At 43.1% G+C, this 18,697-nt stretch overlaps 1 long non-coding RNA gene across 2 annotated transcripts in view; it reads left to right on the top strand.

Moving 5' to 3' along the window:
• LOC109268306 (uncharacterized) overlaps positions 1-18,697 on the top strand; it is a 58,955-nt gene that overhangs the window by 12,957 nt on the left and 27,301 nt on the right. For both annotated transcript variants that reach the window (XR_008417231.1, XR_002080577.2), the window contains exon 3: positions 13,623-13,751. This is a non-coding gene — a long non-coding RNA (uncharacterized LOC109268306). The remainder of the gene's footprint in view (positions 1-13,622; positions 13,752-18,697) is intronic.

The raw sequence follows: 18,697 nt of genomic DNA, 5'->3' as shown, positions 1-18,697 counted from the left end.
GATAAATATCTGTGAGTCTATGCTGATATAAATAAATGATTTAGTAGATAAATAAATTGTTAGGGGAGAAGATAAAGCTCTAACTACAGAATTTCAATTAAAAATGTAGAAGGATACAGGAGTGCTGATTCATAGGGGCACATGCACCCCAATGTTTATAGCAGTGCTATCAAATTATGGATAGAGCCCAAATGCCCATCAACTGATGAATGGGTAAATAAGATGTGGTGTGTGTGTGTGTGTGTGTGTGTGTGTGTGTGTGTGTGTATACACACACACATATATACAAAAGAATGAACTCTTGCCATTTGCAACAATGTGGATGGAACTGGAGGGTATTATGCTAAGTGAAAGAAGTCAGTTAGAAAAAGACAGATGTCAAATGTTTTCACTCATATATGGAATTTGGGAAACTTAACAGAAGACCATAGGGGAAGGGAAGGAAAAATAAGTTACAAACAGAGAGGGAGGCAAACCATGACAGACTCTTAAATACAGAGGACAAACTGAGGGTTGGTGGGGGTGGCAGGTTGGAAGGGGCAGGGAAAATGGGAGATGGGCATTGAGGAGGGCACTTGTTGGGATGAGCACTGGGTGCTGTGCATAAGTGATGAATCACAGGAATCTACTCTCAAAGCCAAGACTACACTGTATACACTGTATATTCGCTAACATGAAAATAAGTTATTAAAACAGCAACAACAACAAAAATAAAGTTGTAGAAGGAATGGTGGAAATCTTAAAAAATCACTATTTGGCAAACAACTCAGTAATAATTGTTATAATCAAGAACATTAGTGGATGATAAAATTAGCAAATTAAAGTATGTGGGAAACAGGATACTTTGTTCCCCACAATATAGTTATTAATTAGAAAAGAAACAATGGAGTGGAGAATCCTGGCAGATATCACCTAACCAAGTGATTGAAGTTAACATAGCCAGTAATGAGATATATTGATATCATATGCTTCCTAATATGATGCACTTAGAATAAACATTCTGGAATGTAGCTGACCAATCCTTTTAAAAAATGTCAAAGTCATCTAAGACAGAGAAATAATGAGCATTTGTTCTAAATTATAGGAGGAGTCTAAGGATACATGACAACTAAGTGCAATGCATGGTCCCGGGTTAGATCCCGGACCAGAGAAGAAAAGTTGGTGAAGTTTGAATAAGGTCTCTATATTAATTAATAGTATGGTATCAGTGTTAATTTCCCGATTTTGATCACTTTACTGTAGTTACGTAAAACATTAACGTTTGGGAAAGGTGAATGAAGGTTCTGTGGTAACTCTATGTACTGTATTTGCAACTTTTTGGTAAGTCAGATTATTTCAAAATGAAAAGCTTAAAAATTTTTAGTGAAATAATTGTCAGATGCTGTGTCTTTCTACTAGCAGCCCTGAAATGTCATCATAGGTAAGTCTTTCTCTAGTGTTGTTTATTTTCTCCAAAGCACCTGTATGCCAGCCTTCGGGGAGGGGTTGAGACAGGGCTTGGAGCCTGACTGTCCAGTATGTAAACATTCATGCATTTAGTACTTTACCCTTTATTGAACCTGGTGTCTCCAGGCCTGAAAACGTGTCAGTTCAGTTTCTCCAGGGAATATGTCTCTTGTTGACCATGAGAGGTAGAGGAACACTGGCCATTTGATTGCATGTGGTATGGGAAAGGACAGGGCTGAGGTGTAAATGCTCCTCATGAAGGCTTTTGCCTCTCAGGTTGTTTCCAGACCCACTCCCCATCCTTGCCTTTAGAGGTACTTGGTGCCTTCAAAGCCAAAGCCTTGTAGGGGCTCCATGGAACACACCTGCTTTCTTGTCATTGGCCATCTCTCTGAAGGCAGTTGGGTTTGAACTTTCTCTGACCTGCAGGTATCACTCATCCATTCACTTTCCATTGTCTTGATTCCCATCATCTTGCCATCCATTCTCTTTGACCATGTACTTTCTTTCATTATATTTCTTTTTTAAAAAGTTATTTTTAAGTAGAGATTATTTTTAAGTAATCTCTACACCTAATGTGGGGCTTGAACTTACAACCCCAAGATCAAGAGTCATATGTTCTTCCAAATGAGCTGGTCAAGCACCCCTCCTTTACATTTCTGTACTGTCATTTTTGAGATCGTTCCATGGGAAGCAAAGCTAATTACATGTTTTCAATATCCAGGCTTTACTAGAAGTCCTCCCCATATTTTGTACCATTTCTCTGAGCAGGTCTATCTGACCCTCCTGCAGAAAAGGCCAACACTGTAACCTGCAGAACTCCTGAGATGTATATGAAAATTAGATGCCTCTGTTGGGGACTTGCATCCCTGAGATGTTGGCATTTAAAAAGGACTTCCAGGGGCACCTGGGTGGCTCAGTTATTTTAGCATGCAACTCTTGATTTCGACTCAGGTCATGATCTCATGGTCATGAGATCAAGCCCTGCATGGGGCTCTGCACTGGGCATGTAGCCTGCTTGGGATTCTCTCTTCTCTCTCTCTCTCTCTCTCTCTCCCCCTCCCTCTTCCCCTCCCCTGGTCACTTTCTCTCTCTCTCTCAAAAACAAAATAAATAAATAAATAAACAAATAAATAAATGGTAATGTATAAAATTAATAAAAAATAAAAAGGACTTTCATTCATAGGAGATAGACCAATGTAGGTTTTAATTTCAGCAAATAGTGCATAAAATATTCAGATGACAGACCTCAAGGAGTGTTATAGAGATCATTTTCTTCTGATGGTTTGGCATACACAAGGTCACAGGCCCAAGACTTGAGGTGCAGTCACTCTGGGCAGGGAGGGCATGGAAGGTAGAGAGGGAAGATAGCCTGACAAAGAACATGTGCTTTGGGGCCTGGTTCAAATCCCTCCTCAGCCATTGACTTGCTGCATATTCTCAAATAAGCTATTTATCCCCTAATATTTTCAAGATATTCACATACAAAATAAAAATAATAATACTCATCTCATTGGCTCATTGTGAGGATTTAATAATATAATGTATATAAAACATAAATGATACCTAATATCGCTATGTATTAAAATGGCTTATCTACTGGGCTCCCAAGGATGACAGAAGCAGTGGGAAAAAAATAATCTTGCACTCATTCGAGAGGTGAACTACGCTCATCTCTACATCTAGAACCGAGTCAAAAAGCAGGGGTCCGATGCTGCACTACCCCCAATTTTTAATTTCTGAGCCTCTCAAGCTGCAGGAGTCCCATTCCTTCTCTGTGTTCTTACCTGCAAGTGGTGCTGCTGTCTCCTTAGCAAACCAGAGACCTGTCAGGTCAGGCTTCTTCCCCAAAAGCTCCATTTTTGTTCTCCTTTGGAGTCTCTTCAGCAAAGAGGATCCTTGCCTTGTTCCTTTGGAGGTTAAAACTCATGAGTATCTCTGGTGCAAAGTGCTGACGCCTGACCTAAGGCCTTCCCAGTATCCAGATGGGAAGTCATGCCTGAAGGAAGCAGCTGCCTCAGAGGAGGGCCATTAGATACAGAGGAATGCTGTCCAGGCTCTTGGAGAGCTCTCTTTCTCTCTCTTTTTCATTTCCTTCTTGTGTAGTTCATTGGAGGAGGGGCTCATGGGCCCCACCTTGCATAGCTAGCTGGTGGCTGGCAGGGCGTCTTCTGGATCACACAGAGGTCAGGAATTGGTGGGGATCACTTTTGAACTTCAGTGGGTTCCCTCCAGGGAAGTTATAAAAGCCCATCTCAGTGCTGCCAAGAGAGTTGCTGTTACAACAATAAGAAAGAGCAGCTGTTGCCTCTGGGACTGTTGTTCCAGAAACTCATAACAGCACGAGCCTTGATTTTAATATTCTTTTATAGAGGGGCTTGGAGAAGACATTTTGAGCTGGCAAATGTTTTTAATCATAACAGGGTATGTGTTCACCAAGGAGCCCTACAGAAACCAAGGGGAAAGCTGAGTATGACCCGAAGCCTTGCAATTTCTTTGTGATAAAAGACATTTGACAGAGAGAAGAGGGCAAAGTAGGGAAGGAAAAGTGATAGTTCTTGTCTTAGAAGGCAGAATAGAGTCCAAATAAGGTTATTTTTGTTTTTTTTTAAGAGCATACACTGAGGAGTAAGATTGTTTCTACTCAGATACAGGCAAATATTTTAAAACCTACATTCTCTGTAACCCATGGGTAAAACTTCAAAAATATTATGGCTTATTCTCTGCATATGAGAGACTAACAGAATTTCCCCTCTTGTGAGTGTTGATTTTTAAATTATAACTGAAAAATTGTGGCGTCCGTGAAGTAATGCTGTTTTCAGGTCATGGATGATACTGATACAAATGGATGGTAAAGCCTGTGTGTGCAGCATGAATGAAGGATTCTTGCTCGTGTCCAAACATGTCTTGTCATGGTTTCTTCATTGATACCCAACTACTAGATAGGGGCCACCAAGTGGTTCAATGCATTTAAGAAAGTACCCAACTCTCTTGTTCTTTGATGAATTTGAAAAATCAACAGTTAGAGGAAGATCTGGGTAGGTCAGACCCATCCATCTACTGTAACATTAGCCAGTCCCCAAAGGAGAAGACTCTAAGAAACATCTTAAGTAAATAGGCTATCTTATAGAATGGAAGATGTAGGATATGATTTTTTTAATGAGGCCGGCTGGTGGCCCATGCGGGCCTCATGAAGTGACCACTAGGAGGACAACTTAGTCCAGCATGTGAGTCCTTAGCCTTGCAATTTGGGAACTCCCTTGCCTCCAAGGAGCACTCCAGTATGTGCTAGCTCTGAAGTATGGAGGGCCACTTTCCAAATTCATGAGACACTGATTTAGAGACACAATATTGTAGGACTCCTACTAACTGGATACTCATGTCCACTTATCTGGATCGCCTCCTTCACAGTGTCTTCCCTGGAGATCCTAAGGTTCCTTGGAGAACTGAAATCAAAGAGAGGGTTTACCTAGTCTCACAGGACTAGCTCTTCCAGAACCTGAAGAATTGTCCCAATTTTTTCAGGGGAGGACACTTTTCCACCAACCAAAGCCATAAATAGGTCACTCTCGGTTAGACTTATTTTCCATTTTTAACAATTATTTTCTTTGAGTACAGTTGACATGCTATGTTACATTAGTTTCAAGTGTACAACATATTGATTCAACAGCTCTATACATTATGCTATGCACACCACAAATGTAGCTACCATCTATCACCATGTGACATTATTATAGTATTACTATATTACTATATTCCCTATATTGTGACTTTTATTCCTTTAGATTTATTTTTAAAACCCTGACCAGGACTTTTCTATTTGTCTCCTATCTCTAGATTCCAAGGAGAGTTTTCCATTGTATTTGTCATTAGCATGTTACAATTTTCAAAATTATAGTTTATCTCAATAAGATAAGGTCCATTTGAGATTAGTAGTTTCCGGTGGCAATGCAGAAGTCTCCTGGGGCCCTTGACTGGTTTTGGGAGGCACTCCAGTCTTCTCTAAGATGTGTTTGCTGAGCATCTCTGAGGTGGATGATTTACAGGGGATGAATAACTACAGGGGACTAATCCCATTCGTTGTATGTTGATTTTTATCATTTCCAGTTTTCAAAGATGTCATTTTCTGACCTTGTTTCTAAATCCTAGGGCTAACTTCTGGAACTTTTCTGACTATTCAGAAGAATTACTTTTTTAGCATATTTCCTGGGTCATCAGGAACACAATTTGCTATAATTCTACTTAGCTGAGTTGCATATGTACAAAATCAATAAGAAATAAAACAATTCCATGACTTGCCCCTTTCAGCTTGAGGATTCTTCTTTCTCATTTAAAGTGGGGGCTGGGAGAATCTTGGGGATATCTCATAAATCAGTCTGTCCTCCAGATGTGCTCATGGCAAAGTCTCAGACCATCCCCACGGATTCAGGGGCCTGAGGCTATGGGACTGCCAGTATTTGGCCATCACCTGTGCACTTCTATTTGGAGACTCCACGGCCTCTCTGAAGAGCTCCTCTGCGTCTGTTCTAGGGACAGATAGTGGTCAACACCATCTGATAAAAGTGTTGTAAATGTCCCCGGAAACAGTAGGCTTTGTCATGTCACAATGGCTGTGCTGAGATGTACATGTGCAACCTACAGGTATGTGTGATGAGAAAAACACTGAGAGCCCAGGAAAGGAAACCTCAACCTTCTTCAGGCCCTCCCCTTAGTGAGGGCGGTGGCTGCCTCTGATATATTTGGGAAAATCTTTTAATTTCCTGGAGAAAGCCCAAGAACTTTGACCTTAAGGCCCCGTGTAAGAATTTGATCCAGGATGTTGGAAAACCTTTAAAGAAAAGCTTTATTTTCAAAGCCCTTACTGACTTTCTGCATTGTTAAAGGTTGAGATCAAAATTCACTTTGATCCTTTTGTTTAGGGAAAAATCATTCTGTGGGAACTTTAAAAAGGAAAAACGTTATTTTTTTTAAACAGTTTTAGATTTACCCATCTCCTTCGACTTCTCTTGGCTGTGACAGTTTGTCAGCTTCTCCTCGTTTTTAAGGACCTTAGTCAGGCATTTTGGAGAATGCCCCTCTACTAGAATCTATCTAATGATTTTTTTCATGACGAGGCTGGGGTTGTGAATTTTGAGGAGGAAGATCCCAGGGGCAAAGTGTCATCTTTATCACATGATACCAAGGTTACATACTATTAGCATGATTTATGACTGTTGATGTTGACCTTGACCACCAGCCTGAGATGAGCTTGTCAGTCTTCTCCACTGTGAAGCTATTCTTTTTCCCTCTTTCCCTGCTGTCCTCTTTGCGAGGAGGCCACTCTGCACAGCCACATTACAGGAGTGGGAAATTATGCCCTCCCTCTCTTAGGGCCGAGCATCTACAGAAATTATTTGGAATTCTTTTGCACGAGATTTATTTTGTCTCCTCTCCCTACCATTTATAATTTATTTATATTAGTGTGGGCTCATAGGTATCTATTTTATATTTGGATTATAGTCCAATACTACTTTATTTACATTGTTGCCCACATTGTTCCAATGTTGGCCATAGGGAATTCTGTGCTGTTTTGACATACACATCCATATGGGTTACTTCATGTTAATTTTTTTTAGTCGTTTTTTACTTTATGGCATTAGAAGATGCTCTAGGCTCATCTTGTATGTTTTACACCCTAGTCCTAGAATCAGCCATTTCTTTAAGGAGCCCTGGTTCCTTTTATTGGAAAATGGTATTAGAAATAAAGATGTGGGCATGAGGTATGCTCCTTGGTACTGGTATGTCATTTCTTCTAGGCCCTCTCAGCTGACAAAACAAAGAAATATGTGTGCATATATTAACCTGCGTGTGTACACATATCTATAAATATTCTATATGCCACCATCTGTGTCTATACTAAGCTAAACATGAGTTCATACTGCTGCCTCAAACTCTAATCCATTAACATATGGATTATTCCAGCTTCCTCCCCTTGCCTATTTGTAAATTTCAACTCCAACAGCGAGAAACCTGGTTCTGCAGGAAATTTTTTATGCAGATAAACAATGCTAACATTTGGGTGAAATTTTTCCAAACATCTCAGTATTCATCTCAGTTCATGTTCTTGCCTTTCTGCTAATATTTTTTTAAATATATATATTTATTCAATTTTTTGATTTTCACGTGTATGGTCCTTACCTTACATGCTGCTTCATATTGTGTTTTTTCCTACTTAACTACATACCAGCTATAACTTTTCAGGTTAATAAAGTCTGATGCCCATCTGTGTTTTTAAAAATATGTATTTGATAAATTAACTAGCCCCCTATTCATGAATGCTTTGGTTGTTCCCAGTTTTGTCACTATTAAAAATAATGCCATAGTGAAAAATCATTTTGCACATGTTCTCTATAGAAAATATTCCTAGGAGTAGAATTTATTCTAAGATGGGAGTCTTTGAATTTTTCAGAGCACTTCCAGGAACATGTGATTTTATTTAGACTGAACTTCTAGGAGTCAGCCCCAATCTGATGGTTGATTTGGGGGCGTGGCAAGCACAAAGGGGCTGCTTGGTGGGAGTCATGTCTATTTTCACCTCCATAGCAGAACCGATGCCTTCTCTCCTGCTGGCTGCCTTAGACATCACTGCTCTTCAGTCAGCACCTGGCGTCTCCCTAAAGTAAGAGTGTGGGGCTGGAACTTGATTGTTCTCCAGCTTAGTCTGACCCTACCCAGGGGCCAACTGCTGAAATCTGTGACCCTCAGTCTCCTCTCTCCCCTATGCTCCTATACTCGAACATTTCTATAGATTCCACCCTGTCCTAATTGACCGTGAAAGCTCTGAGTACGTCAGCCCCTGCTTGATTCCCAGAGCACCATTATCGCATATCTTTAAGTATCTGGGATGGGTGAGTCAATTTGCAGATCAAGCAAAAAAGAACAGAAATTAGATTAAATCTTCCCTCAAAACTTGGAGCTAAACCCAGGGCAAGACCTACTCGAAAGTGCCAGGGAAAGGCTTTGTCTGACATCCTAGTGTGCTGATGCTACAAATCTCTGCCTTGGTGTCAGATGTTAAGATGCTTGCTGAAAAGTGCATAGAGACCTTTCACAGAGGTGTTTTTATTAAAGAATTTCTTAAGGATTAGAAGTCTTCAATGAAAAGGCAAAATGACAGGTACCGGGGCCTGGGACCCCTCCTGAACTCATACCATGTGGGTGGACATTTATTTCCCTTGTGCATTTGTTGTGAGGATTAGAAAAGATAATTTGGTGCATTTGGCATATAATAGATATTCAGTAAATAGTTACAGCTTAAAAATAGCTAATATTTATTGAGGGCTTATTATGCACCAGACACTATTCTAAGTATTTTACATGTGCTAACTGATTTTATCCCCATGAAATACTGTGAGTTGGGTGGGATTCCCCCCCCCCCACCGCCAAATTTTATAGATGAGGAAAGTGAGGAAGGAAAATATAAAGCAATTGGCCCAAGGTCGCACAGACAGTAAAGGAAACGGCCAAGATTCAAGGTTAGCCACCATCTCCAGAGTTTGTATCTCCTTTCCAGCCCACTGGCTCTCAGCAAACAGTGTTCCCTGGTGGAATGGACACTGTCTTTGGAATCTGGGGCAGACACTGCTAGACACCCCCTCAATATTCATTCTTCCCTACTTCCTTACTCACTGAACCCAAATATTTTTTGCAGTGTGGTATAACGTGCCCAATTAAAACTACCTACGGGGGTAGCTGGGTGACTCAGTTGGTTAAGCCTTGGACTTTTAATTTCAGGCCAGGTCATGATCTTGCACAAGTTCTTTCCTGAGGTCAGGCCCCGTTTCAGGCTCTGCACTGCCAGTGTGGAGCCTGCTTGGGATTCTCTCTCTCTCTCTCTCTCTCTCTCTCTCTCTCTCTCTGCCTCTCCCCTGATAGTGCATTCTCTCTCTCCCTCTCTCTCTCTCTCAAAAATAAATAAATAAACCTAAAAAATAAAAATAAAGATAAGCACCTCCACAGACTTTCTTGTAGGTAGAGTGGTCGTGTGACCCAGTCTGACCAATGAGACGTAAGCCAAAGGGACAGACTCAGCTGGCCCTCACCTTTCCATCTTGTCCCCTCTCTGCTTTTACTGCCCAATTACAGTTGTGACTCCTAGAAGTTCAATAGCCTTCTTGTGAGCAAAGGGATGAAAGCCATATGGCAGTATAGAAAAGCAGAAAGACAGAGGGAGCCTGGGATGTCAATAGCATTGCAAAACCACCCAGAAGTCCTGGAGGGCTTACATCTGACCCTTCTGGGAAAGAGAATAATTGTCCCCCTTTTAGTGAAGCTATTCTAAGTCTGGTTTCTTTCTCTTACCTGGAGCCCACAGCAATCATAACTGATATAAAACCCCAGCTGTACTAGTAGGTCTGTCAGGTGAGGGAGGTGTGTATGCATGTCTGTGTTTGACTTCATTAAGCTCTGAGCCTCAGTTTATTTATTTACTCTCATGTCTCCTGTTGTATCTCATAATATCTGGAAAGGCAGGTGCACAGCCATTAACAGCATCAAAGAAAGGAAGAGAAAGTGAGGAAAGGAGGAGAGAGGGAGAGAGGGAAGAAAAGAGAAAGAGAAGGAGCAGGGGGAGAACAGTAGGAAGGAGGGATGAAGGGAGGAGAGCAACAGGAAAGAAATTTCTCCCAGCTGGTCATGAATACCCATAGCGCAGAGTGTGGTGCAAAATAGGACTTGCTTCATTCCCATCAGGCCACACAGAGTCAGCCTCAATGGATGCCTAGTGATTTTGTGTTTCTGGGGCCTTGTCTTTACTCCCTCTTTTCTAGCCCTCTCCCAGTCTCTGTTTTATCTTAATGGTGCTTCCTGTGGTCAAGCCAAGGAGGCCTTCGATTCTATCTTACAAGGGCAAAAGGGGTATCCCCTACAGTTTTCTAGGTGGGGTCAGCTTGGTAGGTTCTGAGACTTAATAAAATCGACAGTAGCAAAAGCATGGATACAGGAACTAGACAATATGGATTGTTGTCCCATTCTATCACTTACCAGCTGTGTGACCCTGAAGAAGTTACTTAGCCTTTCTGTGCCTTAGATTACTTATCTCTAAAATGAAGATAATAACAAGACCTATTTCATTTAGTTTTTGTGAGTTTATATGTAAAACATGCAGGATAGTTGTTCTCAACTGGGGACAACTTTGTCTCCACCTTCACCCCCAAAGGGCATTTGGCAATGTCTGGAGACATTTTTGGTGGTCATAACTGGAGGAAGAGTTGCATTTACCTAGTGGATAGAGGTCAGGGATGCTGCAGAACATCCTACAATGCACAGGACAACCCCCCACACAAAGAATTATCCAGCCCAAATGTCAGTAGTGACATGGTTGAGAACTCCTCAAAACAATGCCTTGCTCATGACAAGTGCTATATAAGTTATTGTGACTTGATGTTTTATGCTAAAGATTCCTTTTCCACTCAGAGTGAAGATAGAAGAGAATAAAAGGGGAAAAGGGGACCATTATCTCTGTTCTTCCACATATATGGGAAGGGGAGGGGTAGGAGAGGGGAATAAAGATGAGAACTTCTAAAGAGGTTCCCGAAACTCAAAATGGTGTCTTTAAAATATCTCATGCAGTGCCTGGCATGTAGTAGGTGGTCAATAAACAAAGAGACTTCAGGACTATCCCACCTTCATCACTGATTGTAGGGAGGGTTGTTAATCTTTCTGTGAGCTGTAATTGCTTTGTATTTTCCTGAAGCCTTTTGATACCAAATAAGAGGTGTGTGTGGTTGGGAGCATGGAGTTAAGCACTGACAGGGAGTGAGTCCTTCTCCACAGACAATGCTGCCATTCAAGGAAGGGGAGTCACAGGCTTGGTCTTGGGTGGATTGTGGGGGTGGGGGTGGATGTTAGGACTGAATCATGCCAAGCCATTCAGAGCAGAGGTCAGCAAACTGTTTCTGTAAAAGGCCACATAGTAAATAATTTAATCTTCATGGGCCAAGAAGCAAAATCAAGAATATTATGTAGGTAATCATAGAACAAGAGGAAAAACAAATTGCCATAAACTTTTAAGAAAATTAAAAATCTTATTTACATAATCAAATTTGAATTTGATATAATTTTCACATCGTGAAATACTATTCTTTTGATTTTTTTTTACACTTAAGAATATGAAATCCAATCTGTACTCCCAGGCCATACAAAAACAGGAGGTGAGCTAGATTTGGACTGCGGGCCATAGTTTGCCAAACCACTCAGCCTGTGGCTATTCTCATGCTGAACCCCTAGTCTGGTTCTCTGTCACCAGTTCTGGTCATTCTCTGTCCAGTTCCCCAGGAGCAGACTTACCACAAAAGTACCTTTGATTGCCTAGGGCTCTGGATTGGGCATACGTGGGAGAAGTGTCTGTCCCTGCCCTGGCATTGCTCACCACTGTGGGGAGACAGCCACAAATCAGGACAGTAAGAGAAAGGCCCTTGTTGCACAGTGCCACAAGGCAGAGGGTGCGGGGGTTGGAGCCCCCCAAGCCACCGGAGAGCATAGACATGTGTATGTGGGGGAGTGTCATAGAAGCCATGTGCTTGAGCTGAGACCTGAGTTTTCTAGGGGGGGTGGTGTAAGTTTTCAGGGAGCAAATGGTGTAAATGATGGCGGGGGCATCCTGTGTTCAGGGATCTAGAGAGAAGTGTTGTTTTCAACCACTGGGATGCAATTTGAGGAGGGACAGTATCTCACTAGAGGTGAAACCAGCAGACAGGGGCAGCGTGAAGTCCTGTGGCTCAGCCTCTCAGACCTGCCAGGACCCTGCCTCATTCTCATCTGTCGCCCAAGGGCCTGGCCCCGCTCCTCATGCCCGTGCCTTGAGGCTGTGCCAAGATGCCTGCCTAGACATCAGTGAATCACCTCCCACTGGACGGGGCAGATGCTGCTCTTTGCCTGCCCGGCAGCCTGCCACTCTGTGCCCTGCTGCTGGTCCACCTGCCCTGCCCCAGGGGGTTCCCGGTCTTCTGGCTTCTGCAGAAAGCAGCACTAATTTCTGGCTAATAAAATGGTTCCCCGGAATCTGGCCTGTTTCCGCTCCTTCTACTTCCCAATGAGATCTAGACTCCCCTTTTCTTTCCTCATCTGATTTGCAAGTGGGGGCCCTGGGGGCACCATGCTTGCACGTTCATACCTAACAGATCTAGGGGATGGGGCATAAGGTGTCCTTGCAATTCTGAGCTGTTCAGAAGCCCTGCTTCAGGGGCAGCTGCAGGGAGAGTGTCTCTCAGGATGTGTGATGAGGTGTTGGCTATCAGCTCAGGTTCGGCTGGAGGCCATTTTCCCATTTCAGATGTTAGATTTGGACTCTGTCGCTATCCAATTGGTTGTATTTCTGGAAGGTCTATAAGGAAGATACCAATATGAGGAGTTAAGACCCCTGGACTTCTGGCTTAGATAGCTAAGATTTCAGAAAGTGAGTGAATTGGAACCCTTAGACATTGCTGGTGCGATTGTAAAATTTAGTGCAGTTGCTGAGGAAAGCATATTGGCAGTTCCTCAAAAAATGTTAAACATTTGATGAAGCAATTTCACTCCCAGCTATATACCCAAGAGAAGCGAAACCATATGTTCACACAAAGACTTGTACACAAATTTCATAGCAGCCAAATATTCGTAATTGCTAAAAAGTGGTAGCGACCTAACGTCCATTGACTGATGAATGGATAAACAAATCGGATCGTCGTACAAAAGGATATCATTCAGCCATAAAACTAGAAGGAGGTGCTAACGCACGCTTTAAGATGGACGGCCAGCAAAGCACCACGCAAAGTGAATGAAGCCAGACACCAAAGACCACATATTATGTTACTGCATTTCTATGAAATGGTCAGAACAGGTAAATCTACAGACGGTAAGTAGGTTAGCGGCCGCCAAGGGTTGGGACGGGATGAATGGGGAGTGACGACGTAATGGGTAGGGGTTTCCTTGGGGGTAATGGACATATCTTGGAAGTGGACAGTGGTGATGGTTACACAACATTGTGAATGTCATAAAAGTCACTAAATTATATACTTGAAAAATGGTTAAAATGGTAATTTTTATGTTGTGAATTTTATCTCAAAAGAAAAGTGAGCGAAGTCATCTTTCAGCCTCCTGTGTATATAGAGTGGTGAAGCAGTGGTGTTTCAGATGTCCTTCTGTCCTGGTTCTTACAGATTCTGAAGTTGGATGGGCCTGAATCCACCTTAGAATGCTCCTGCAGAATAGGACAAAATGCAAGATCGGCGTCTCTCTAATCCCAGGAGCAGGCAACGATTTCTCTCCTGTGACACCATGGGGACAAGGTATTGGTATTTTTATGTTTCATCTGTTATTCTGATGGACTTTGGTGTCTGCACTCAATTTTCCCACTTGCCCTAGAGGCCCAGGACTTGTCCAGGCAAGATTCTAGGCCCACTGTGTGCCCTGAGTTGTCCCTGGTCTCTCTCCACAGTGTGTCTCTGCCCAAGAAGGAGCAATTCACAGGCTCACACCTTCCGTGGACCCCTGTTCAGACTTTTGTGTCAAGTTCTGTCCTGGGCCTGAGGATCTAAAGATGAACATGATGGAGTTCCTGCTCTCAGGGAACTGGTCGGGGAGGCAGAAAGGTGCCTGAGAACCACTGGTGTGATAGAGGACATGCGTGAGGTGATGGGGGGAAGGGTCCACGGGGAGACACCTGCACGGAATCTGGAGAGACAGGCAAGAATTCGTCAGGAAGACAAGGCAAAGAGCCATAATGTGTGAAAGGGCCTGGAACACTGAGGGAAGGAGTTGAGAATGGAGTTGGGGGTGGGTAAGTAGACAAGCAGATAAAGTTGGACCACTAGATAGGGGCAAAGCTTGCAATGCCTGGTACACTAGCCTGAGTTTAGAATTTATCCTGATAGCAAAGGAAAACCACTCAAGGAATTTAGGAAGGGAAGTTCCATCGTTTGATTTGCATTTCAGGGGGTAGGTCATCTTGGGAGAAAAATAGAGGCTAGATCAGAGAAAGCGTGGCATGGGGGTTGGCAGGAGGCTGCCTCAGAGTCCATGCGAGATGATGGAGCCAGACAGAGGCCATGTGCATGAAGGAGACAGAGACAGAACTAGCTGGGCTGAGATGCTGATTAGCTGGTGGTGGTTCAGGAAGGCAGGAGGAATAGGGAGAGAACAGTTCTGGGAGACCCCTGGACTTCTGGCTTGGGAAGGAGTCATCATGTGACAAGAGACCCAAAGGAGGAGCAGATTTGGAAGACAGATGACAGGATGAGTGTGGGGCAGGGTGAGCCTAAGTGCCTGAGGCACATCCAAGTAGAAAGGTCCAGCAGGCCAGTGGGTAGAGAGTTGGCACCTAGGTTCGAAGGCTGGGTGACTTCCGCCTGTGTTTCCCTGCGTGCATGTTCCATTCCTCCCCAGGAGTTCAGTTTTGGCAACTGTGACTTGGAAGCTGCTGGTGTCTGCTCCTGTCAAGGTTATTCTGGTTTAAACTCTCTCTTCCTGTTGGCATGTGATTTCATGCTTTTCACTTCTCCCTTTAAATGGAAATGCAGAAAGAAAATGATCTTCGCCCTCCAGTGGGGATTGAGATTTTTTTTCCTCTCTCAGCTCTGACACCTGCTACTGTTTCACTCGCTATTAAAGGTCTGTGTGACCGGGTGGCTTGCCTCAGGCAGTGCTAAATGGGTGTGTGGGAGGGCCGGGAGAAGAGTCAGGAAAGAGGTATTAGAAAGTGACTCACAAAGATGGGCAAGCTGGGGCTTGGGAACCAGAGTGAGGGTTTCCCAGGAAGGACCCATGGTATGTGCCCCAGAATAAAGCTGCCACCCCATCTCTGGTACCTAAGGCTCTGCAGCCCTTTCTAGGGCTCCTTCCTACCACTCACCTCCTCTCATCTGCCTTCTGGCCACACTGTATTCTGCCTTGTCTAAGGTCACACAGCTCATACACAGTGGAACCAGAATACAAAGTTGGGTTGCAGATGTCAGTGTGCCCTTTATCCCTCCACTCCAATACCTCTGTCACCATGACAAATGATTCCATCAGGGGGAGAATAAAGGGCAAGCTACCTGCCAACCCAACCCAACCCAACCCTCCTTGGCTCTAACCATGAATGACCCGGCGGGGTGGCGGCGGGGGGGGGGGGGTTCCACCTGTAAGGCCAGCCATCAGGAGAGAGAGAACAGGCTGGGGTGTTCTGTGCAGCCCCTTGTTCTGCTTCCTGTGGGAGCCTGCCACCACCTTGGTTTCCTCTTCCTCTTCAGCCCTGCTCAGGCTGTAGAGCAAGGTGGGAGCCACCTTCTAGTCCCAGCTTGTTTGCCAATCTATTCTCTTGCAAACAAATCCTGCCTTGTGGTATTGTTGCTGTAATGGGAAAGAGGTTTATCTATTACCAATTCTGCACTGTGGGCAGACTTTTAAGGGATCTGTTTTCAGTTCCATATTAATCTGCTTTGTGCTATAGCTCCAAATATCTTCTGCTCATAAATGTGGGGTCATTTTACGTATGGGCTCAGGGTGGACAGGGGATAATATTTCTCTTCTTACATTTTCAAATGAGGCAAGGTTAAAGGAACTTGTCCTACCTCAAGACAATACCTGAAAGGATTTGGGCAAGATAAAAACCCAAATCCTTTACCTACGAAAAGTCTTTGCACAACAGAGCTGATAAGAAGCATATGTACTGTGTGTGTGTGTGTGTGTGTGTGTGTGTGTGTGTGCGCGCGTGCACGTGCACTCATGCAAGCATGCACATTAAAGCTGTTGAGATCTCAAACTACCCTTCTTGGCCAGCAGTACTTCCTTACTGGAAAGAAGAGGAGTCTCAGTGATGTTCAAGGCTTCCTTTTTATCTGGAAACACTGTGTGTCTTCAAAGGACTAAATCAAAGAGTCGGAGATCCTTCCTCATGTTCTTCAGGCCGGCCGAGGGCACATTTTTCAAGATCTTCTTCCTGTTTCTCCCAGAGAGCTCTAGGCTGAGACCCTGCTGGTTAGAAATCCCGTATCACAAGGCTTTGCCGGAGTTTAATCTCCCTAATCCATATGATGTCAAGGCATTATGTCATGTTTAACAAATGAAAACCACACATCTTGGCCTCGGTGGGCAGACCAGTCAGAGGTAAGCTGTCGGAGGCCAGGAGTGTAATCTTGGAATGGACCCAGGAATTCTGCAGCCACCCACCCCACCCTGCATCTGCTGCCCCAACCATTTTTCCTCTTATGCCAGTCCCTGCTGAGCTTAAGGAGCAGGAAGGAGTTCTAACCCAGAAAGGAAGATTTAAATGTCCTTAATTCTCTGCCCTGAAACATCGTTCATTAAAACCCTAATGCTTCAATCTTTTTTTAGATTGCATTTCTTGATTTATCTCCCCTCTCCTCAAATGGGAACCTAGCGACTTGCAATTACCATTATCTGAGAGGAGATGTGCTTGCGTACATAGCCAGGGGCTTAGATGTGCTTATTATTTGCAGAGTGTGTTTTGTGCTTTCCCAGGTTTTTCCTTGCTTACGTGATGCTACTTAAAATCTACTGTGTAATCTTCACACTCTGGGTCTCATTTACTTTCAGGCTTCTGGGCCTTCAGATCTGTGTGTGGCCTGCCCATCTATGTATTATTCATAGACACACCTGTTCTCAAGTAAGAATCCAAATAGAGATTAATTAATTTATTTTTTTTTAAATCGGAAGAGAAGGAATCACAGCTCTGGTTGTAAACCCACTGTCCCCTCCTCTCAGAAGTTATTCCCAAAACATCTCTCAAAAGCCCTTCTCTCCACAGCAAAAGCCTGCCTCCTCTCCAAAGGAGATCTCCAGCAGGGTGCCTGCTGTGGGGACCTCTGGCCAGAGGCACACCTCTGTAACCTTGGATGTTGTTCAGTTGTGTTCTTTGCCTAACAGGAATGGTTCAGCTGTGAGAGCAGGCCTGGAAGCACTGGAAAACCTTTAATTTTGATATAAAAAAACTTCCAGAATTTAGAGGAGGGAGCACATTGTATCCTAGGAGAATCTTGCAAGGCTTACATTATTGTCAGACTTTAACCTCTGCTAATATTGATTAGTTTTGTTCCTAAAATTAACTTAAAACATATTTGATGTAGTCTTGCAATTGAGGATTACTCGTAATCTCTTAGTAATTCCTTTAGTATGTAGTTGTCTTTGAGCTTCTTCGTTGCGTTGGCTTGAATAACACCTCATGCTATGGTAGATTTTTCTCCCAGAATGAACCAGCTGTCATTTTGTCACAAAGCAGTGCAGCAGGTGGCCATGACTTAAGTGGCAGAGAAACCCAGGAAAACTGACAGGAAGTTGATATTCTGAATTTAACAAAACTACAAAGATGTTTGTGACTTTGTAACACAGTTTACATGACTGAAAGTGTAGCCCCTGGTGTCAGGACAGACTCTACCACATATTGGTCAGCAGACCTGGGACAGGCTATTTAACATCTCTAAAGGTACATAACCTCAGCTGGAGTAAGACAGAGAGACAGAGAGAGGGAGAAGATAAAGGATTAAATAAGATGTTACATTTTAATGTCAAACACCTTCAGTAAGTGATAGGGATTGCATTTTTACAGTTGAGTTTTTAAACCGAGATTTAAAAGCATGACACTGAATGGGAGACGCTGACATGTGGCTAGAGCATAGGATGGTTTGTGGTGAGGATAGCCATCTCCATGACAACCACAGTGCCTTCCACTTAGCAGGTTTCCTGACAAATCACCCAAGGCACCATTTTGCTTATAGCTCAGATTCCCTGGCTCTTCCAGGAGTTTTATGAATAAAGATTAAGAAAGGTTTTCTTCTTTTTAGTTTAAGAATAGATTTTATTAATTTTAATTATACAAGTATTACAGAAATATATTCTCTTTTTAAAAACCTTAAACTTTACAGGTAAGGCTGATGTCTTCTTTGAACACCATGTCCAGCCCTCACCACCACCCCAGGAAAGACTCACGCCATCAGTTTGATGTGTCATCTTCTATACACTTACCATGCATGGAACCACCTGTGGTATCTATACCCATAGAAAAAAATATAATATCATTTAATGTGCACGAGTGTGTTTATATATGTTATCATATTAAGTGTCATATTACAGCTTGATTTTTATTCACACCACAATAGATCTTGAAGATCCTTCCATGTCAGTACATGTAATACATTTTTTAAAAACTGCTATACAGGTGTGTGTGTGTGTGTGTGTGTGTGTGTGTGTGTGGTATGGATGAACTACACTTTATTTAGCCAATCCCATTTTGATGGTC

This window comes from Panthera pardus, unplaced genomic scaffold, assembly GCF_024362965.1.
Source record: "Panthera pardus isolate Hobbes unplaced genomic scaffold, ASM2436296v1 HiC_scaffold_24, whole genome shotgun sequence".
Classification (NCBI taxonomy): Eukaryota; Metazoa; Chordata; class Mammalia; order Carnivora; family Felidae; genus Panthera; species Panthera pardus.
This window is presented reverse-complemented; position numbering and strand designations above follow the sequence as displayed.